This window comes from Oxyura jamaicensis, chromosome Z, assembly GCF_011077185.1.
Source record: "Oxyura jamaicensis isolate SHBP4307 breed ruddy duck chromosome Z, BPBGC_Ojam_1.0, whole genome shotgun sequence".
Classification (NCBI taxonomy): Eukaryota; Metazoa; Chordata; class Aves; order Anseriformes; family Anatidae; genus Oxyura; species Oxyura jamaicensis.
In genome coordinates, this window is record NC_048926.1 from 79,825,732 (window position 1) to 79,848,724 (window position 22,993).

Below are 22,993 nucleotides of genomic sequence, written 5' to 3' on the forward strand. Positions count from 1 at the left end.
AAGAGACCCCCAGAAAGATCACCAGAGACTGATACACATGCGTCCGGAGAGGGTTCGGTTTCTGGGAACTGATTATAATAACCCTGCCTTTCCTGGAAATAGTGATGAATATGTATTAGTTTAGGAGCATAAAAATCAGCCACCTGATGTAACAGGTGTGCGTCCTGGTGGAGCAGAGACTCCTGGCACACCCAGCACTGTTTGTTTGCCTCTATTCACTTAATAAATTACAAACTTTAATTAGAATCCTATTTGGGACTCAGTCATTTATCACAATTGCAGGCTCATCCGGGATGGTCTTAGTTCCTGAATTCTGACTTGATCTAGGAGGGGCGCCCCACCATTTGGTGGCTGCTATTCGAGTCAGGTTCAGGACTAACACCATCCTGAACCTGAGTAAAGGTAAGCAAAGACTTTGATTAGGTTTTTTTTTTTTTTGTTTTTTTTTGTTTTTTTTTTTTTTTTGTGAGCTCCCTTGCTGGCTGCAACATTGTATTTTACCTGTAATTCTGCACATGAAGATCTGAACAAAGATGACGGAGTCGTAAGTATTTAAGGCGTATACCATTCGGTTGGGTGGGATTTGGTTGCCTGTGTGTGTAAGAGTGTGACTGAGATGGAACTTAGTTCCGAAGCGAGTGTGGAGGTCTCCTAACCATGGTTCCTATCTCCCGTGAGGGACTTGGCCAGTGAAGGACCAGTTATATGGTTAGCTAACTAACTGTTTTGGGTAGATAGATCAGATTTTTATATATTATATATATATATAATATATATATATATAAAAATTATATTATATATAATTTATAAATATATAATATATATATTTTTATATATAATAATAAAATATGTTATAATAATAATTTTTTATATATAATATATATATATTTTATATAATATATATATATATTTTTAATGGATAGTAACAAACGATCACTATCTGTTAATGAGTATAACAGCCAAGCTGTTCAACTAAATTTCCAGTGAATGATAATTTGTATTAGGATTAAAGAAATTGTTTGGACTTAATCTGTTCCCAAATTATCATAAATCCAAATATTCATAAATGAGATGTAGATGCGATTGTTTTACAGTAGAGAGAAATTTTATTTATTATGTTTTTATATCAATTTCTTAATTATTTAGAAAGGTCTACTCAGTATAAAATTGGGGTATTTTGTTCAATGTTAAAATGTTGAATTGCATATTTACAACATCAAAACTAGAGAAATCATAACCTGAAATATGTCTTTGAGTCCCTAAAGTCATCAAAATGCTTTGAGAAGGAATGATAGGGTTTGCAATTGACCTTTTGTGTTAAGTAATCCATTGATTTTATGTAGAAAGAAGTAGGAAGATTCTTCTCCAAGAATTTAATATTCACAATATTAAGAAGTTTTACTGTCATACTGTAGTACATGTGTTTTCTAAGTTTGGGAAAAAAAATATAAAGTCTGCTTGGCCAGTTCTTGCTCTTCTAGTATTGTGCTTTTAAAACTAAAATATCAAAAGTGCCAGATGTGATTAAATCCTAAAATATATGGTTTTGTGTAATATTACAGTTTTACACTGTATTGGACCTGTGAATATTTAATGTACTTTACTCTTTTCATATTAATTGCAAAAAAATGGCTCCAAATCTTTTAATGATCTTAAAGAGGACTAAGTACAAATGATAAACAGAATTCTAAATAGTATAGGACCTAAATATAATTGAACTTAGATTTTCCTTTGATAACAGTCTGAGTAAACTCTAATTTAAAAAAGTCCTAAGATTTGAAGGATGCATTCTTAAGAGAAAACAGTCTACTTTACAATGATGCAAACTGGAGGTTTCATATAATTTTTAACTCCACTTATATCGTAATATTCATGCATTAATCATAAAAGTTATACTGATATTCTCAAATCCAGATTATTTGAAATCCATCATATAAAGCAGAAAGTCTGGTAACTGAGTTGTTCATGTATTATCTGCTTAGGACTACTATGCTTTTTTTTTTTTGCCCTTTGGTAAGACTGTATTTTACCAACTTATTTGCTTTTTCACACCTATTAAGAAGTTGTGACCAAACCAATCTAAATGTGCTAAAACCATGTTTGATTGATGCAGGGAGGGAAACTGAATGTAAGCTTTCTAAAAATTAGCAAAATTTTGAATTTATCTCTAAGCATACTTGTGAGGGTTTTCACTGTTTTGATGAAGTAACGGGATTGTCATCTTGAGACTTTAAAATAAAGAAATTAAAAGTATGTTGTATCTCTCTCTCTCTCTTTTTTTTTTTTTTTTTAAATTTCAGTTCTGAGATTTAACCTATAATTTTGTGTTTGAGATCAGTCAAGTTGGCTTAATGAGAAAAAAAAATCACTGCCAATTCAAAAACAATTTAAACTTTCCTCAGCAGCTCAGCAATTAGTGAAAATCTCTTGAGAGAAAAATCTCTGAGCCTCGCTAGCTTCACTGAATAATGTGTGATTCAGTAATCCTGAACCCACATTCTGCTTTAATAAAAAAAATGTGGAGTTCTCTGAGGTGTAAATATACATAGATTCAGATGGCCCTTTATCAGGCATTTTAACCTGTATTAAAAAGATTACTTGTAACCAAAGAGACTTACTTTTTTTCCGGATTTATTTTAGCCGAAACCAAGTTCATATACAACAATTAGGTGTAAGACAGTGTTGAACAAGGGTGATTGGAAGTAAAACCTTGGAGATATGTGGAGAAGGCCATGCACACAGTCAGTTAGGACCGCTTAAGACACGTTTGGGAAATCTGGATCGATGGGACTGTGCTACTGTGTCCATCTGCAGATGCTGAGATACCTCACCAAAGCTTGTGCTGCACCTGAGTACCATCTCGTTAACTAAACACAGAAGTACTCAGGTCATGTAGGTGGTAAGTTTTCACACTGATTTTTATCTATCGGTTTTGACATTCCTGAATGATTAAAGGGAAATAGTCATTCGCATTTGTGCTTGAGAATTATGGTTGTTGGAGAAGATTTTTATTTTTATAATACCTTGTAGATATAGACATAGTATACTTGTGTAATAAAGTCCTTTCCTAAAGAGACCTTTATGTGTGTATATCAGAAGCCTTAGGGGTTTTGTTCCAGATACTTTTTCTTGTCCTTTTGCAACGATATTTTTATTTTCAAATATTTATGTCACAATCATTTTATTTTATATGACCTCTTCATCATCTTTTCCTGAACAAGCAACAGGGGCCTTTTCCAATCTAGAACTACAAAAAAAGTATTTTAATTTGAATCAAGCTGAAATCATGTTCTCCTGGGATAAAAAAAGTATTTTTTATGATAGCACTGCTGTTTAAAAACCTTGTTTCCCACTATAAATATGAATATTTTCTGTGAACTCAGCATAATATGGGCTGTTATTTTACCTTTCTTATCCCTGTATTTAGCTGCAAGTCCTGGTGAATCTGACATCAGTTCCTAATTAGGCAGAGATTCTGTTTCCTCTCTTCCTTCTCTTTTCCTTCTCTCTCCTTTTTTTTTTTTTTTGCCAAAATGTCAGCAGATGGTGACCCATGTTTCACTGATGTGTTCCTGGAATTACATAATACATAATTATAGGTTGAAGTTTGTGTTTTTACCCTTATATAGGCCCTTTTCAACTCAGACATAGGTTTATGGTTTCCATGGGATCGTGGAAAGTAACATGATGCAATTTGTACTTCACTGAAGACTGGTTAATGCAGTACACTATTAGATAAGCCACAATTAACAGTTCGATGTGATCGTTAGCTATAGAATGTTCTAGTAAAGCTGTCACATGAAAGTTTAAGTAGTAATTGATCACTCTCCTCTTTTCTTCATGTCTTGTAAGTGGGTCATCGGATTGGAGGGAACCTTCTGAAATAATCCAGATACTTTCTGTCTTCAATACAGTCAGCTGCCTTGTAATTTCTAGTACAGGCTTGTCTATACTTTCTGTCAGGTCTTCATAACCTCCAAATTTATTTTGATGTTTACTATTGTCAATATACCCTCCTTCAGGACAAGCCTGTGACTTCTTATCAGATGGAGGTACTTGGAAAACCGTGCTCCTTTTCCATCTGTAGAAATGGCTGTTGAATCCAAAACCATCTGACCTCTCAGTTTCCTCCCCTTTAGACCAACCAATCTCTATTCATTAAATCATTCTTCACAGGCTATGTTCTTACATCCCTGCTATTTTTCATTAATATTTTCTAGACCTTATGGAAATAGTTAACTTCTTCAGGAAATACACTGTAATCTACCTAAAGCCTTGCCTGTCTGAGCAGAAAAATGAAGGATTACTTCAGTCCTATGTGTTTGTCTACTGCTCATGAACACATCATTTTTGCAAAAGGAAAACGTTGTTGTCTTATAATTAGTTATTATTCACAGAAAGGCACTAATCCTCTTCTGATGAATATTTCGTCTACCAACTGTCTCCCAGGTTATACATTTGATTTTCTGCTTAGCTGCAACACCTTGCACTTACTTCCTCTTGAAGATGAACGTACTTTCTAAGGCCATGTTTCCAGTTTGTCAATATAATTTTGAATTCTAAAATTGCCTTGAGAAACGCTAGCAATCCTTGCTAGTGTGATCTGCAGTTTTATTATATATGTCCTCTCCCTAATTAAGCAGGTAACCCTAGTACTACACAGCATAAGACTGATTTGTGTGATCTGTATTTGTGACATCCTTCCTTCCTGACTGTTAACTACCAATAATTCCTTAAGCACAGTTCTTGGTTTAAACCAAGAACAGTGTTCACATTCACAGTGCTGTATTTAGATTTAGACCTTCATGAAAATTAATTTCCTATGAAAATTTAGGTCTAAGAATACAATTAATGTCTACGTCCTGCCATTTCAAAAACAGTCTCTTCCTTCATTTGGGCGCTGAATTTACATGTCAAGCAGTAGCACATGCCTGTCTTAGATACTGAAATCTCTAGACATCTTTTCTACATTTTTCTTATGATTATTTATTATTCTTTAATACTTCACCACTTTGTCCCTCATTCTTTAGCAACCCCATTTTGACTTCTTTAAATTAAAATCCTTTGAGGTGATCTGAGACAGCCAGTATGGCTTCAGCAATGGCAAATCATGCCTGACCAATCTGGTGGCCTTCTAGGATGGAGCGAATGCATCAGCTGCCAATGGAAGATTGACTAATGTCATCTACCTTGCCTTCTGTAAGGCCATTGATACGGTCCCACATGACATCCTGGTCTCCAAATTGGAGAGAAATGGATTTGAAGGATGGACCATTCAGTGGATAAAGTATTGGCTTGAAGGCTGCACCTGGAGAGTAGTGGTCAATGTCCATGTGGAGGCCGGTGATGAGTGGTGTCCCTCAGGGGTCTGTCCTGGGACCAGTGCTGTTTAATATCTTTATCAATGACATAAACAGTGGGATAGAGCACAACCTCAGAAAGTTTGAAGATGGCACCAAACAGCACTGCAGTTGATGCAACAGAAGGAAGGGAAGCCATCCAAAGGGACCTGGACAAGCTTGAGAAGTGGGCCCACATGAACCTAATGAGGTTCAGAAAGTGAGAAGTGCTGCACATAGGTGCAGCACTCAGACAGCTGCAAACTCAGATATTAGTCTAGGCTGGGAGAACTCATTGAGAGTAGCCCTGCAGAGAAGGACCTGCAAAGAAGCCCATGTTAGCAGGGTTGGAACTGATCTTGGAAGTCAAGACACTGATATTTAAGGTCCCATCCAGACCAAGCCATTCTATGATTCTAAGTCTGAGGGGTGACCTCCTTGTGGTCTCCACTTTTCTGATGAGGGGAAGCAGAGGGGTAAGTGCCCATCCCTTCTCTCTGTTGCCCATGGGTAGGACAGGACCCACTGCAATAGCAGGAAGCTGCCTCCAGACCAGCAAAGGAACTGAAATCAATGGTCATGGTGGGTCCCTTCCAAGTCGGGAGCTTCTCAGATTCTCTGTTTCTTAGAGGTAAGCCCTGTGCCCAGGGTGCACAGTGAGCTCTCCTTGCCCTTGGTGGTCATACGCTGGGAACAGCTGAGAAAGCTTGCAGGGCTCCCTGCCCTGTAAGCATGTGCTGCAGGCTTTCTTGGTCACTGCATGAAGGCTTGGAGGTGATCGTTCCTTCACCTGGACAGCTCCTATGAACAAAGGGAGGTACAGTCTTCAAGCAGGTACCCGTTGAAGACCCTTCTGGGGAAAGGGTGGATCACAGTGCAGTCCATGAACAGTGCGGTAAGGAATCACAGTCTGAATAGGAGTCAATCCCTTTCTCTTAGAGATAGAGCAGCCGAACAGAAAGGTGGTGGAGCAGTTTTTTCTCCAGCCCAGCTGTAGTTCAGCATCAACTCCTTGGACATCAGTCTTCCCTTGTCAATCATTAACAGGCCTAATGGGTCTCAACAGGCACTCCCTGATTGTCTTTCAGACCCTGCAGCCGGGGCTGTCTCTGGGCATTACCAGAATTGTATGTTCTGGAGGGTACCAGAATGGCAGGCCTGGTGGAAATTAGCAAAAATGCCTGCTCTGTCCAGGGGTAAAAGTACTACATAATCAGAGAATCTGAGACTTGGAGGAGTCATCAGGGAGTGGTTTGGGTTGCCGTGCTCCATGCTACAGAGGAAGGAGAAAAACCCCCAGGGACCCATGCCAATCTGCCTCAGGGAATAATTCTTTCCTGAGCCCAGAGAGCTGGCAATTGACTGTTCCCTGAACATGGGAGCAGGACCTGCCAGTGGCCCCCATGTGCTCCTGTGACTGAGAGCCCTGCCTCAGACCTTGCTTCCCTCCAGCTGGAGTCATCGGAGGGGCTCCTGCGAGGCACAAAAAGTGGCTGGCCTGATGGCTGCAGGAGGAAAGAACCCTGGCAGACACTGAGGGGGGCTCTGAGGCTTTGCGGCAGAGGACTGACACTTCTACTGCCTGCAACAGTACTTGTACCAAGACGGGGAAAGGCCTAGAGGGCACAAGGGAGGAGGACCAGCTGAGGTTCCTTGGTTTGGTCAGCTTGGAGAAGAGAAGGCACAGAAGACTGCTTCTGCCCCGAAGCAATCAGGAAGGGTTCTTCTGGAAATCTGATGTGGTCGCATGTGATGTGGACTGATAGCCCAGCTGAGGTGCCTCAGCAAGTGCAGGCAGCAAGGAGGAGTTGGAAACCAGGGTGCAATGGGACGAATAGGACCTGATTGCTATCACGGAAATGTGATAGTTGAAAGGCTGAAGTAGTCAACAACTTCTTTGTTTCAGTCTTCACTGCCAGTCAGGCTTCCCATGTCTCTTGAGTACCTGAACCTTCATGAAGGGGCTGCAGTAGCAGAGTCCCTCCCACTCTAAGTAAAGAGAAAGTTTGGGACCTCCTGACGCAACAAGTCTATGGAGCCTATGACGGGCTTCCCACTGTCCTCAGGAAATCGATGTACAAGATGGAGTACACCATCTTGGTTGTTGTCTGCTAATAGCTCTAATTATTTTCTATAAGTTAGCATCACTGGTAGTGTGCTTGACAATTACTGTTCACATTTTTTTTTTAGAACCTAATCAATTAAAAATATCATTTTAACATGTACAGATGTTATCTGTATATTAAGCATGCTTTGGGTAAATGTTCCAGAGTGTATTAATAAATACGATATGTCTCTCGGATTTGTATTGTTTTTTCAACTGAAAATTTAAAAGTGAAAAAAAAAAAATGTGTATCTTTGAGTGAACTGTTAGGAATTTCAGCAATCATAACCTATAATTTGTGATCATTTTAAGAAAACAGGTATGTCATAACTAATGGAACAAAACATGTTAGTCCTTTGGGCTGTGGCTTCAGTTGATTTTCTTTTAGGATGGGTTAATGTATAACTTTTATTATAGTTTATCACATACAGACTAACAGCCTCATATTTCTATGAGATAATTGCATGCTATACCTTCCTTGTGAGTCATCTGTGGAAATTTGGTTAAGTGTATACTATCGTTAAGTGTATACTATCGTTGTACCTAACACTCAGGCATCTTTAATGCCTTCCATTTCCTCTTATCATTAAGATTTGCATCTCATGGCATTTGGATACGGTGGTGTGCTCATATTCCCAGAATGGTCCAAGTGTCTGGAATAAGCACTTAGGCATAATCTTGTCATAATTTATTATGCTAGGGAAATGTTGTAATTTATCTATATTTGCTAAGGCAAATGTACTAAGGATGGCCACAAACTTATGTTGATCTACTTGTATGTTTAGTAGTAAATTCCCTTCAGCTCTTTTTTTTTTTTTTTTTTTTTTTTTTTCATTTTTTTCTTTCTGTTGCATATTATTTGGATAGAGACTTTGACTCTCTCCTTGCTGCTCAAAAATTCTTGTTATATTCTTTAATTATTTGTGTGTGCGTGTGTTTTTGTTTGATTGTTTGTTTGTTTGTTTCCATAGACTAGGCTGTTGTGCTCATTACAGTACTGAAAACTTCAGTATTTAGTTGTGAAATATTTTAAGTGTTGAACAGAAACCAGACAACACTCTCCAGAACCAATGTTCAAGAAGAGCACAGATAAATGCATATTCTAGTTTCTGTAAGAATACCTGCAAGAACTGTGTTAACAAATTAAATGTATATTAAAAGTATGTAAAACAATATATCTTACATTAAAACTTTCCCCATTTTAGGTGGAGGTAAAAGTTTATTTTATACAATAGAAGGGACATATCTCTGCTGGTCCTTCTGCCTTTAATATGATATTCACAGTAGGGTATCTATCAGCTTCTTCTCCTAGTAATATGAATTATTCCAAAGGCAAGAATTAGTGGGAAATCAATACCTTTTGGTTATATCTCATGTTCTGATAATTTCTCTACACTTTTAAACTATTCTTAGTTTTGCCTGTTTTGTTCAGGTTCTTGGGCTCTCCAGCAAATATTTTCTTAAAGTCCTAAGTTTTCACAGAATGGCTGAGGTTGGAAGGAACCTCTGAAGATCATCTAGTCTGAAGGAACCTCTGAAGATCATCTAGTCCACCCCCCCTGCCCAGCAAGATCACCCAGAGCACATTGTGCAGGATGGCTTACAGGTGGGTTTTGAATATCTTTAGGAAAGGAGACTCCACAACCTCTCTGGGCAACCTGTCCCAGTGCTCTGTCACCCTTACAGTAAAGAAGTGCCCCTTCATATTGAGCTGGAACTTTATGAGCTTCCATTCGTGCCCCTTGCCTCTTGTCCTGTCACTGGAAAAAACAGACCTTGCCTCTTGTCCTGTCACTGGAAAACAGACCGTCTCCATCCTCTTGACACCCTCCCCTCAGATATTTATATACATTGATGAAGTCTCCCCCCAGTCTTCTCTTTTCCATGCTACACAGGCCCATTTCTCTCAGCCTGTCCTTGTACAACAGGTGCTCCAGTCTTATAATCATCTTAGTAGCCCTAAGCCCCTTTTGGGACATTGTAGTCCAGGCTGGCAGGAATGCTGTGAAATCATCTACTCCAAACCCTGCAAGCTCTGGGAGTGTTAAATGGAGAGGATGTCTCTGTCTCAAGATCATAGAAAATGGAAATAATTTCACTTCATTTCAGTCAACCTTATAATCAATATTACTAGTGAGTAAGGAGCAAAGGCAGTTGAAATTATATGCTGTTCTAGATTTCAGTCATTAAACTCACAGAGCTGGCATTAGATTTGGGTAAAAATGGTAGATTAAGATTTTAAAACCTATTTTCCCAAAAGCAACCTATGACACACACATGCAGACACACAAACAGAGTACTTTCTAGGGAAAAAAATAAACTGCATGAAATTTGTGCACAAACTTGAAAGTCTGAGATTTAAACAGCAAAAAAAAAAAATCTTTTGTTCTGTGGTGTAACAACAAAACAATCTGTGGACAGGAACAGTTTCACAACTGAACTCAATATTCTCTCAATGTTCCTCCAAGAAGGAAGAAAATATTGTCATGGAGTTAAAACCACAATGATTAAGAAGGAAAGCACTCCTCAGCATGCTCTTTAAAAGTAGAATTACTGTGTGACAGTAGCCTATTGTAGCCTTTCAAGGATAGGATTGTCTTTACCTTTCCTTAGCCTTTGCTATGCTATCAAAATTTGCCTTCTAGAAATACACCCTTTATTTCTGTATGGTAACTTTTCGATATCTTACTCACTCTTCCATCTTCCATTTTTCTTCATTTCATTATTTTATCAGTTTTGAGAAAATGTGGTGAATATGTTCAGATATTTTTCTTTGACGTATTGGTTGGGGGCAATTTATTAAAAGAATTACTGAAGTCCTGGTTGAGTTTCATAAAAACCTTTCCTTCTAGCCAAGATAATTCCTTGGCTGTACAGCTCAAGCCTTGGTGTTGAGGATGTGTCTAACCTAAGTCATTCAAGAACATGCTATGTAATTGTTCTCAAAGCATACCTTTGTACTGGGTCTGGCTGGGATGTTAAGTTTCCCTGCAGCAGCCCATACAGTGCTGTGCTCTGCACTTGTAGCTAGAACAGCAGTGGGATCACACCACTGTTGTGTCTGCTGCTGAGCAGTGCTGGCACAGCATCAGGACTCTCTCTGACCCTCCTAGGGGGTGGGCAAAAAAGTGAGAAAGAAACATCAGCAGGGCAGCTGACCTAAACCAACCAAAGGGATATTCCATACCATATGATGTCACACTCAGGAATAAAAGGTGGAAAAAGGAAGAAGAGGGGAGGGGTGGGCTCTTGTTGTGAAAACGTCTGTCCTCCTCCCGAACACCGGCTACGTGCGTTGAGGCCCTGCTTCAAGGACGTGGTCAAGCATCGCTCATTTGTGGGAAGTAGAGAGTAATTTCTTTCCTCTGCACTTCCACATGGCCTTTACTTGTTTTGTTTAGTTATTCCCTTTCCCCCTCCCTCTTCCCCTTTCCCTTTTTTCCCCTTTAGTTGAATTGTTTAATTAATAATAATATTTCCTTAATAATATATATATATCTATATATTTCTCTTTAATTAAATCATCTTTATCTCAACCCGTGAGTTGTTTTTTCCTTTACTTCTTCCCCTCCTCATCTGAGGAGGGGGAGTGAGAGAGCGGTTGTGGTGTTCAACTGCCTAGCACGGTAAAACCACCACAACCTTACAATAACTATCTGCTCAGAAAGGACTTTCTTCAGACTAATCAAACTAGATTTTTACAATGAAGTTGTCGTGGATGGTTCTCGCATCCTTTTAATTGTTTTTGATGCCATGTCTAGCAGGGATAATTACAGGGGTGCCATTGTTGCACAGGGACTGCAGCCAGTCCTTTCCCCTGCCACATGCAACGGCTTCTTGTTGTTTCAATTCTCCTTCCTTGTTTTCACTGAGAATGCCAGACAGACTTTTTGCCCAGAGCAACAGAAAAATATCCCATGAGATTTCCTATCTTGCTCACTGGCTGATTTCTATTGGTTTCAGAGGACAGAGTTAGAACAATGTTGTACACCTTTGAAATTGCCCTCAAAATGGTGACAGCAGAGCAAACAGGACAGCTTTTTGGTGATGTTTATACTTGCACAAGAAAAAAACTAGCTTAAAAACCAGGCTTGTAACAGCATGACAGATTTCTACTTATTTTGGTGAGCATAAAATCTGAGAAAAATAAATCAACTTCCCAACAAGTTTGGTAAAATATTTATTTAAGAAGACTTTTATGTTTAAATATGTGTAACTTCTATAGATATCTTTGAGATGTTACACTGTGACAAAAATTTCAACTCTTATATCAATAATTTCACCATCTTGTACATATTATATTTTCAAAATATATACTCTATCAAAGCTGAGCATTAAGCCATGTCAAAAGTGGTATGGTGGCTTGACCCCTTAAATGGGGAAATTATTTTATTTCACAAAGCCAAGAGTTACAGTAACAACTGAATCATATTTTTATTGGCAGTTCCTGAAAAAATATAAAAAAAGTTTCATAGTCCCATGGATGACAGTACTATTTTTTTTTTTTTAATTTATTTTTATTTTTTTTTTTGTCTAGCAGAGATCTCTTCAAATCCATGTGTGTGAGAGAGAAGAGCTACTGGCTTTATTTATTTGTTTACTTTTTGGCTAAACATCAGAATTATGTGGTCTTTAACAGTGCCAACTTGCAGTGTTTCCTAAGAGCTAAATAGATTAAATAAAAAAAAAACAAAGAAAATTGTAAATATAATATGATTATATACCTAAAAATAATATAATTTTGGAAATTGATAAATGTTTTAGCATTATAAATTTTACAGATAAGAGAAAAAAATGATAAATATATATTATTGGATTTTCTCAGTTCTGGGAATTTCCTTCGATGATTTCCTCCTATAGTTTCTGTTGTAATCTGTTAAATACAATGGAAATTTCTTTAATGACATTAGGCTTTGAACAGAACTATTTATTTCATCTGTTTTTTTCCTTTAAGCAGAATTTGTTTGGAAAACTCAGTGCTTGTGGTTTGGCTGCAGTTTGTTTCATAGAAACTACAATCAATTTTATCTAATTCAGCTGTTATTTCTGTCATATTTTTTGTCTGTTTTTGGTATTATGGGAATCAGCTGTTTTAGATGGTTAAGCCTTCTCACATGTTCATAAAAACAGTAGGTTCCTTTTAACAATACAAGGACATATTGCTTTGGCAAGAAGGGGGAGAATAACTGCTTTTTGTTTGTTTGTTTGTTTTCTCATCCATTGGATAGCCCAGTGTTTTCTCTGGTGGCACTTTTTTTTTTCATCATAGCTATCCCCTTCAGTTTCCACTTGGGTATTGTGGAGTAACAACTCATATTCTTCTGGTAATACTTCTGTGTAAGAACTAGTACCACAGAATAGACCAAATTCAAAGCTATTTAGGTTTAAAAAACAATTGTCCTTAAAGTCTTATGCTTCACCAAATCTATGTTGTCATGTGACGGGTCTCATTTTGCAGTCCATTGATGTTCCTGCCCAGTTCTTCCAGGCCAAGCACTGTCTCTAGGGTATCTAAACCCCCCAAAACCATGGGTGGATGTCTGGAAAATATCATCTCATCTGTTCCATGCTGTAGACTCCACTCTGTGCCCTCTGATATATTCCCAGGAAAATGTAGATCATTTGGCATCACCACTAATGAGAAGGAATGCTGTTTTCTTTCATCAATGCCTACAACATGAAAAACAGTCTTTTATAGAATTGTTATTCAGTGCTACATACTAGTGTGAGACATGGAAAAAATCAATATAAAATGTTTCTTTATTAGCTATAAAATTCAAAGAGACTAAGGACACCTTAGCTTGCAAATTTCTGGATACTTAAAGTTGGAAAATTGTGAATTCATTTGTATTAGCAGAATTTCAGTACTGACATCAAATATTATCTGTAATTCCGAGTGACCCATTCTGACCTATTTGTGTGCCCTATATTCACCTGGAAGGCTTTGTCTTGAATATGACTAGCAAAATAGAGTTTTATACATAGAATATATGTACTAGAAGTGGATGCTGCATTAACCATCTTGCACAAAAGTGAATACTGCTTGAGTGAACAGGTATAAATAGGAACATGTGTCAACTCAAAGCTTCATGACAGATGCATTTAGGTATAACACATGATACATCACAAACTAACATCTTAGCCAGAAAACTTGAAAAGACCTGGATTTCTGAAGAATGCAAAGATGAAAGACAATGTTTTCCAGGGAGAGATGTCTTTATGTTTTCTTCTAAAAGCTCCAGGACTTCAGGAAGTATTTTAATAGGTATTTGCTATTTGAATCTGTGTCGACTATTACCAACCCAAACTTCCTGCTTAAATATAGGTAAATTTATTCTGTCTATTCTGTCTGTGTTCCAGGTCTGAAAACGTGCTGAACTTTCCTTCCTTGGATGCTCTTAGTGATGGGACAGACCACATAGGAAGAGGGAGAGGACATCCAATCAATTGCTTAGGTTGAAAGTTTGGTTTATTCTTGGATATGTCTTTGAGAAGAAAACAGCATACTAAACTGTTCTTCCCTTCCCTGCTGACACCCTGCTTACACTGTTCTCTCCCTCACAGCGAGTCATAGTTCAGGACCAGCCATGAGAACAATGGCAACTTTGTTCTTTAGTTCTAGAGATAAAAAAGTATTTTTGTTTGTGTCTATTCAGTATACAAGAAGCATTAAGTGCCTTGATGAGAGAAACTCTATAAACAGGAACACTGAGGCTAGGTCAGCGATTATTAAGTCTCAACTTAAAAACATTTTTTGGTTTGTTCGTTTTGACAACAGCTGTTACCCATAGCTCAGCTTAGGGAATTAAAAGTGACCCAGTTGTCTTGATCTCAGTCTGCTAAACTGGGACATTAAGTTACAGCTACAGCTAGAGAAAAGGATTAGATTACTTAAAATGTTAGCTAATGTCTGGTTGATCTTGATTTCCTCTTACAAAGACAAAATGTGAACAAATAAATTATTCAACATCTTTTGTTTTGTAGGTAAGTTAAAGTGAATTAATGACATATAATCCTAATTATTATTATTTAGGAACTTGAAAACTACCTCACTGATGCCTTTTATTCTTAATGTATGTATGTGGCGTTCTTGGAGAAATATTCTCATTGACCTCAAGATCAAAAACACATTTATGTAACAGATGCAAACCCGTATTTTTTTTTTTCCACCACAATTAATTTTTATGAATCTTATGTAGCTGCAAGAAGAATGTTACTGAAGCACTGATAGCCATTGAAATAGACTGATGACAAATGATAGACAAAAGACTTGTCTCCAGAAGACAGTTCATGCCAGCCCCAAACAAGAATTTTAAGTCTAGAAAACACAAGCAGAGATGGGGTCAGAAAATGCACTGAGTTGTAGAGGGCTTGGGGTATCCCCCATTATGCAGATCGCTGGTGTTGTGGATGACCAGGCAGGCTCACTGGACGAGATTTAAGTTCTCTCAGACTAACCTGGTCCTTCACCTTCTGTGGGACTGATTGCTGGCTGCAGCCTGTACACAACTTTTTAAAGTCATCTTTGGAGCTGTAGTCTGAAGTTGAGCAATAATGATGGAAGAGCTGCAATATGCCATTAGTGGAATTTGCAGAGTTACCAGAAGGTGGTTTAAGGAAATGTTACACTTAAATATGACAAAGGCAAAGGTCAAACAAAAGAGATGCCTTATCCTGTAAAATGTACGTCATGTTGCTCAGATCCCTAAGCTGGGTACAGCGTAAGTCCACAGGGAGTCGGTAAGTGTGTGTATGAGACTTATTACTCTGCCATGACACTATTATGTTTTAGTTTTTAGCATTTTTAAAGAGTAGCTAATAGTTATGAGAGATGAAGAACTTGGAATTAAGTACTGCAGTTATACACAGAAGGATAATTTGGTTTTGATAAATTGTCCTGAGCCTGTTAACTAATAATACAATTTTTTAAAGTAGCATCTTACCAGTACAAAAAAAGAAAAAAAAAGAAAAAAAAAAAAGGTAGTATCATTATTAATGTCTAAACTATAGTATGTTTCACACAGGATTATGGTAAAGGTCAGACCATGTTTCTCTGAATTAAAAGCTATTCTGAACAATAGCATTCCTAATCAACTCAGACCTAAAGGTGCATAGCTCAATTATAATGAGGCACAATGAATTTAAATAAACTGTGCAACACTGTGTAGTGATTTATAAATACATTGTTATATCCTTTTAACTCATTAGCAATGAATGATACTCCTATATGTATTCTCCAGTATTTTCTGCTGTGTAATTATTTTTACTCACAATTCTTCTTAGAGAAGACATGTTTTTTTTTGTTCGTTTATAATATGCAGGATGTAAAATGCAACAGGGGCTGTCTTGAAAAACAAAAGGAAGGGAAAGGGAAAGGGAAGGGAGTTGTAGAGAAAAGTAGTTGTGGTTTTTAATTTTAAAATCTGTGATCACATATCTGTACTGTTTGACATATAGATATGGCCAGGGTCAAGGACATATCCATGGTTTTATCATAGGTATGCAAATGCTCTTACCTGAGAAGAATATATAGGGAATAGTTAAGAAAAAAATAATTTCATAGAGCTAGGACACAGGAACTAGAAAAAGAAATTACAAACATGTTTTCATGGGAAGAGACAACACAAAAAGAAGGTAATAAATGTAGGTTGTAACTTATTGTTCCGTATGTGGCACAAGAGAACACGGCCATTGCAGATCATGGATGGTAGTTTGTAGGACGGGTGAAATAGATGGAGAAATCATTTTGTAAAAACTTTTGGAAATATTATTCAGGTGTTTGAGGAAGTTGAGATGAAGGTAATTAATCATATATATATATAATTCATTTCCTATTTGTCAGCATGCAGATCAAGAAGACTGGATTTAATATAAGATCTGGAATTTTAGGCTCAAATTTTGAAAATTGCTGTGTCCCTTAGATTAGGACTGCAGTATAACAAAATCACAGAATCACATAAGGGTTAGACGAGAAGGCTCACCTCACTTGACCTGTTGGCAAGACTTTGTCTAATGCAGCCAAGAATACCATTAGCCTTCTTAATGGCCAGGGAACATTGCTGTTCAGCTTGGTGTCCTCTACAACCTCCAGAGCCTTTCCTGCAGAGCTGTTCTCCTGCTGGTGCCCGCAGCATGTCCTGGTGCCTCGGGCTGTTCCTCCCCAGGAACCTGAAGGTCCCATGGCCCTCTGGTGAGCCATCACTCCATTTTTTTGTTGCAGATTTACTGAGGGTGCTCTTCACCTATCAACCAGATCATTAATGAAGATGTTAAACAGGACCGCACCCAGTGTGGAGGCCTGCGGTACTCCACTAGATTCTCCCCTCCAACTAGACTTTGTACCATTGACCACTAACCTTCATGTCCAGCTGCTCAGCCAGTTTTTGATCCACCTTGCTGTCTGCTAATCCAGCCCATACTGCCACAGCTTCTCTATGAAGACCTTATTGGGGACAGTGTCAAAGGCCCTACTGAGGTATAGTAAGACCATGGCTCCACCCCCCTAATCGGGCTGGCCATCCCATTTTAGAAGCTTGCCAGGTTGTTCTGGCCTGAATTCCCCTTGGAGAATCCATGCTGACTGCTCCTAATGTCTTTTTTCTCCTTCATGTGCTTGGAAATGGTTTCTTGGTACCAACATGATCAATTTTCAGAAGTGCTGAGCCTGCATTAACTCTCAGTTTCAGGTGTCTAACATTAAGCACTGTTAGTATTAGATGTGTATGGAAGGTGGTATACAACTATCTGAAAACACAGCTAAACTTGTGATTTTCCTCCCTACTTCCCAGCAATTTCCAAAATACATATATTTTTATGTTTATGCCATGATTTGCAAGATTTGTGAGATACCTCTTGAGTGGATGCTGTGGTTTATCCCCAGCAGATAGCTCAGCATCACCCAGCTACTTGCTCACTCGTCCCCGGTGGGATGGGGGAGACAATCAGGAAGGTGAAACTGCAGGAGAACTCATGGGGTGAGATAAAGATGGTTTACCAGGTAAAGCTAAAGTCATGTGCACAAGCAAAGCAAAACAAGGGATTTGTTCACTCCTCATTGGAAGCGGGTGTTCAGACATTTCCAGCAATGCAGGGCTCTCCACATGTAATGGTTTCTTGGGGAGACAAAAACCATCACTCTTAATGCCCCACCTTCCTCCTTCCTGTGGTGCAATTGCCTGAAGTAAGTAGGAAAATAAAACTAACATTCACATTTTAAAGAAAACATACAGCATTGAAGAGGCTTTCAGGGTAGGGTGTAGCTGCATTACCTGAGCATTCCCTAGGCTTCCAAGCTTAGATGCTATCGCACTGGGGGAACCTGGTGTGCTGGCTCTAGGGAATAGCACGGAGCATAGAGTGGAGTGGAGACACCACGGCTAGGCTCTGTGACCAGGTGGGGACTTGATTGTTCTTGTGCACACTGAGACCGATAAGCCGCAATTTTTGCTACCCTGAGAAAACGACCTGTCATGTTTTGACAAATGCTGTACTCTAGTGTACTTTTGCTCATTATAATATCATTATAATACCAAAACACACCTCCATCCCAAAAGCTACCCACCTCCACGGTGCAACCATCCCTCAGTGAGCATGCACTCTGAATTTCTTGGAGCCTATTCCTTTAAAAGGAGACTGGAAAACTTTTCACGAATCATAACTAAGATATGTTTGACTAGATTCACTCTAAATTATCACTGGCAATCCAAAGAACGTGTGTACTTGTTGCTGTATTAAATTGCACTTGATTGCATTGTTCCTAGCCATGATAGTTCTCATTGTCCACAACGAGAGCAAGAGCGGTTATACGTTATTGGTGAATCCGTGACTGTGGTATTTCAGTGCTAAGGGTGGTTACTCGTTGGTGAATCTGTGATTGTGATTGTGAGAGTTCAGAGTCCTGAATCCGACCAGACCTGTAATGGTTAATCAGCTGTGACACTTACTGTGACACTTCTTCACCCCAGCTTTTATTGCTCAGCATGACACCACATGCTATGGGACATCCCACACTTGTGCCAGTGACATCTGGAGTGTAGACCTGTTGGCAGTCAACTCACATACACACACAGACACGCAAACAAGCACACAAAAACAAACAATAACTTTATTTATTTATTTATTTATTTTTGATCCATGATACATCTCAGTCAAGATCTGTCAAGCACACACCACAGGTCTGACAATCAGGTATCTGATGTCAGATGCCCGGTTCACTCCAGTTGCATTCAGTAGATTAAATTGCATAGTGAGGTGAGATCAGCTAGCTAGACTTCCATGGTCCCTCCCCCTTTTTAAAAAAGTAATGGCAAAAAAAAAAAAAAAAATAGTGAAAAAATGGTGGAAGTGTTATCTAACAGATCCAGACTCACAAGAGCAACTCAGGCAATGGCCTGATTGTCTCTAATGTGAATAAACCTATGTAAAACTAAGGGCTCCAAATCCTCCAAGAAAAGAAAAGAAAAAAATAAAAATAAAAAAAAGTATCTTATTCACTTTTCTAATAAGAGCTAAGAAAGAAATGTTCTGCTGGTTCTAACTTAAAGGATCAAGCCTTGTATTAGAAACCCTACCCAGTACATCATGAAAATTTACAAAATCAGACTTCTTAACAAATTATACAAACTTTCTGTTAATCAGGAAACTTTGTTAATCCAGCAGTTTTCACTCTTGGCCATGACTCCATCTGCATTCATATAAATATGTAAATGACCTTCCCCAAAGGCATTTTATTTGTTGATTAGAAAAGTATATTGGTGCAGTGGTCTGATCTTATTTACAAAGTTGACCAGTGGGATTTACAATGCAAAGATTTTGTAGTGCAGATTGAAAGTTGTTGTTCTTTCAAACAAATGAAAGGTACTTACATTTTTTGCACATTCTTGACTTTTATTTGTACTTTCTAGCTGATGCCTTGTGAGATTAGTGCCCTTAACAATGTAACAACTGCCCCATTTAAACTGTGGGTACAGAGAAGCCAAAGCTTCCCTTGTTCCCTTCCTTTCCCTTCTTAAAAAAAAAAAAAAAAAAAAAAAAAAAAAAGGGGGAGGAGGGATAAATCTAGCTTGACTGCATGGTAATAATTCCATCTACCCACTCTTGCATTAAGTGATTATCCCACTGGAAGTCAGTGATCTGCTTTGAAGTCCTCAGCTTCAAAAGAGTCACCACATGAAGCCTATTCATATAAGCAGGGGTTCCTCTAAATAGAAAAACATCCTCTGCATCTCACTCTTAATTTTTGCAGTTGATGAAATGCCTTTCAGCATCAATAGGATTTTAAGATTACCATAATTTCTTCTCTGATGCACAACTAGAAGGGCAAGGGCTTGGAGGCCTGACTTTGGAGGTTGGATTCCCTTTAATAATCAGGATGAAACAATTCGAGGATGATTTTGATTACCTGCTGTCAAAGTATTCCCCAGATTTCTTCAGTGCAGGAGTATTCCCGCTATCAAGTCAATACATTTTTCAGACAATGAAATATCAAAGGATATTTTTGCTCATTTGAGCGAGAGATTATAAACCTGGAGAGAGAAGGCAGGATGGAAAGAATGCTGATTTCATAGGTACGGGTATCTTAGCAACCCCTACCAAAGGGGCTCTGCCCTCTTGAAGATCCTATGTTTGAAACAGAAAGATTGCACAGAGCTTTTATAAATATGGTTAAGCTTTCCACATTGTACTCTGCTCCAGGAACTACAAAAAGATACTTGAACTTACTCATTCAAAAATGCACTCACTGTAATGTCCATGACTAGCACAAATAAAGGTTAATTACATTTATTTTAAGTTAATGTCCCAAATGCATACTTAAAGCTGCAGCCTTGTTCTTACATCCATTGTTATCCATGAATTATATAATACATTTCTGCATGTAAGCAAGCAAATAGCTATATAAAAGCATTTCTTCACTGTGTTTAATTTTATCTGATGTATCTAATCTTTTTCAAGCACAAGAACAAAGAGCTGGAAAGGTCATTTTAGGTAGTCATTTCCATTCCCTCTACTGCACATAACCACACCGTAAGACTATCACTTATAATCAAACTTTAACAGTATTCCTAATAATCTTTGTGTACTGTAATTTGACACATGCTGCTCTAAAATAGTTGGGAGGAAGATCTACAGGAACTGACGTTTGTCTGCAGATTTACCAGAAAGTGTAGCAAGATGATCCAGTGTTGTTAGTGATGCTGTCTTCCCTTACGTAGAGGTATGGAGATCAGATTGCACCTTCCTGGGGAGTCCTAGGAAGAAATGGCTTCCCTGCTTTCTGTTCAACTTTTATTATTATTATTATTATTATTAATAATAATAATAATTCAGTTTCATTTCATTTTCCTTGGTCCTTACTCCACATTTCTCATAAGGATTCAGTTCGGTGTTACAGTAATTTTTTCTTACATAAATCTCTCATATTTGATCTTGGCCATATCTGCATGATATTATACATTGGTATTTTTATTTTTATTTTATTTTATTTTTATTTTTCAGTGCCTGAGGTTCCTGTTTGTCTCTCCCACCATGGAGAACTAAGAAGTGTTCCTGCATGGAAAAGTGGAACAACACTTTCTCCTTGGAGGTGACCTCTTGTCCTAGTGGAAAGGTGTGTGTGGAAAGGGAGAAGAGAGGTAGAGGGGGAGAGAAGGTGGGGGCTATACACAAGATAATTGATTCCAACCTATGATTAGTGTATTTCATGCATAAAAGTTCCAATTCTTTGTTAAGTTGGAGCTGAAAGCAGAGTTAAGAAATATGCCATCAAAAGAGGGTAAGAGATGAAGCTAGAGGTCCTGCTGCCTGGTGCAAGTGAGGGGATGATTCTCTTTCCCTCACGCTAGTTGTCATAGGAGAGAGGGGTGGTATCTGTGAGTTATGAAGTTATGTAGAGGTAGGGAACCTGATGTAGCACATTACATGGGAATTAATAAAAAAACAGTTATGACTTGTGCTGTAGGAGTTACTGACAGATTGTTCCCAGGTGATTTCGATTAATAAAATTGTGGCTTGATTAAGCCATATATCCTGTCCTTCCTTTCTCTGTCATCCCAAATGAAAGACTGACTATATGTGGAAATCCTGACACTGATGCTTTCATCCAGGGGTGTAAGTACAACTTCCCCTAAATATATATATATTTATATACATACATACATACATACATATATATATATATATATATATATCTTCTAATGTGCAGGAAATTTTCAGCCACTGTTGCTCTGCCCCTTTTCTGTACATAGATGGAGAAGAATTCTCTGACATACTGTGTCTCTCTCATCATTTGCATCAATGAGCAGGACTTCAGCTTTATATATATATATAAACATTTCCTCCCTTGGTATTGGAAAATGAAAAATTAAATGTGGTGGGAAATAAAGAGTCAATGTCTGCATTAAAAATGATACACTACTGTCTGCTGCAATACATGAACAAAACTGTACATCCAGTTGCAGGTGCAACTGGAAAGAAAAACTTTATGAGAAATGTAAATTCTATGTATGCTTTTCGCTGATATGTAGATTTGCATATTCTATGTTTGCAGCTTAGACACAAATTTTTAAAAGTGATCCCAGAAAGATTACAAGACAAGAAAGAATTTTGACAAGCATGGCATCTGTGTACAAGTGTGTGTATATGTATCTATCTATGCATCTATCTATTCCCTATGTAATGCATACTGAATATTTTAAAAATGTTATAAAAAAAAGGAACTTGAGTTCCTTGAAAGACAGTTGTTTACAAGAGTACCTTGACATTCTGCTTTCTTTGTTACTCTCTAGGTTGCATCATATATCATTTGGTTCTACATGCTTCTTTCTCTTGGTATTTCTTTTTATGCTGTCAGATCCTGCCATGTCCATTCAAATCTGAAATTGTCTGAAACTATCTAAGTAACAACAAATCTGCTGTGTGAATAAAATCTTTATGGTGAGCTGCTAGGTTTCCAAGGCACATGCATAATAGAAATTCAGTATCACTTCATTTGAGTACAGGCATTGCTAGCTGCATATCATGGAGTCCCACAAATTGTCCTATGAAAAGAAAGATTATGACAGAAAGACAGCCCTATGTATAAGAGTCTACTAAATGTATTCCACAGCCAGCTGTGTGAATCACCTTGGGGAAAAATGCATATGAATGCACATGCATATTAGAGAGGCTTCTAACAATGATCTCATTCTGTACCAACTCTGAAATATTTTATTATTTTTTTTTAAATATGACAGTTTAACTGAATTATCTGGAGTAGACATTTGAAAAGGCTGCCTTAACTCAAATTTTAACTTACCAGAGCTCTCTGATACATAGCAGTTTTGGTTAATGGGGTTCCTGAGAACATCAGCTTTTGGCCACAATTGATGTACATTTGCAGACCCTAATTTTTCTTTTGAATCTGAGTTTGTAATGTATATCCAAATGGACACAAAAATACTAGGGTATATTAAATGTTTATATCAGAAAAAAATATGCCATGAATGGATGAAATGAAGCCTTATCTGTCTAAACTGGCCTTTCGCTGATTGCGAGGCTTAGCATATCTTTGTAA

At 37.9% G+C, this 22,993-nt stretch overlaps 1 long non-coding RNA gene across 1 annotated transcript; it reads right to left on the reverse strand.

The window, feature by feature from the left end:
- Positions 1-244: 244 nt before the first annotated feature.
- LOC118156722 lies at positions 245-9,171 on the reverse strand. The gene is made up of 3 exons (XR_004746404.1): positions 9,162-9,171; positions 4,457-4,466; positions 245-413 (listed from the first exon to the last, which is right to left on the reverse strand). It is a non-coding gene; the product is annotated as an uncharacterized LOC118156722 (long non-coding RNA).
- Positions 9,172-22,993: the final 13,822 nt, after the last annotated feature.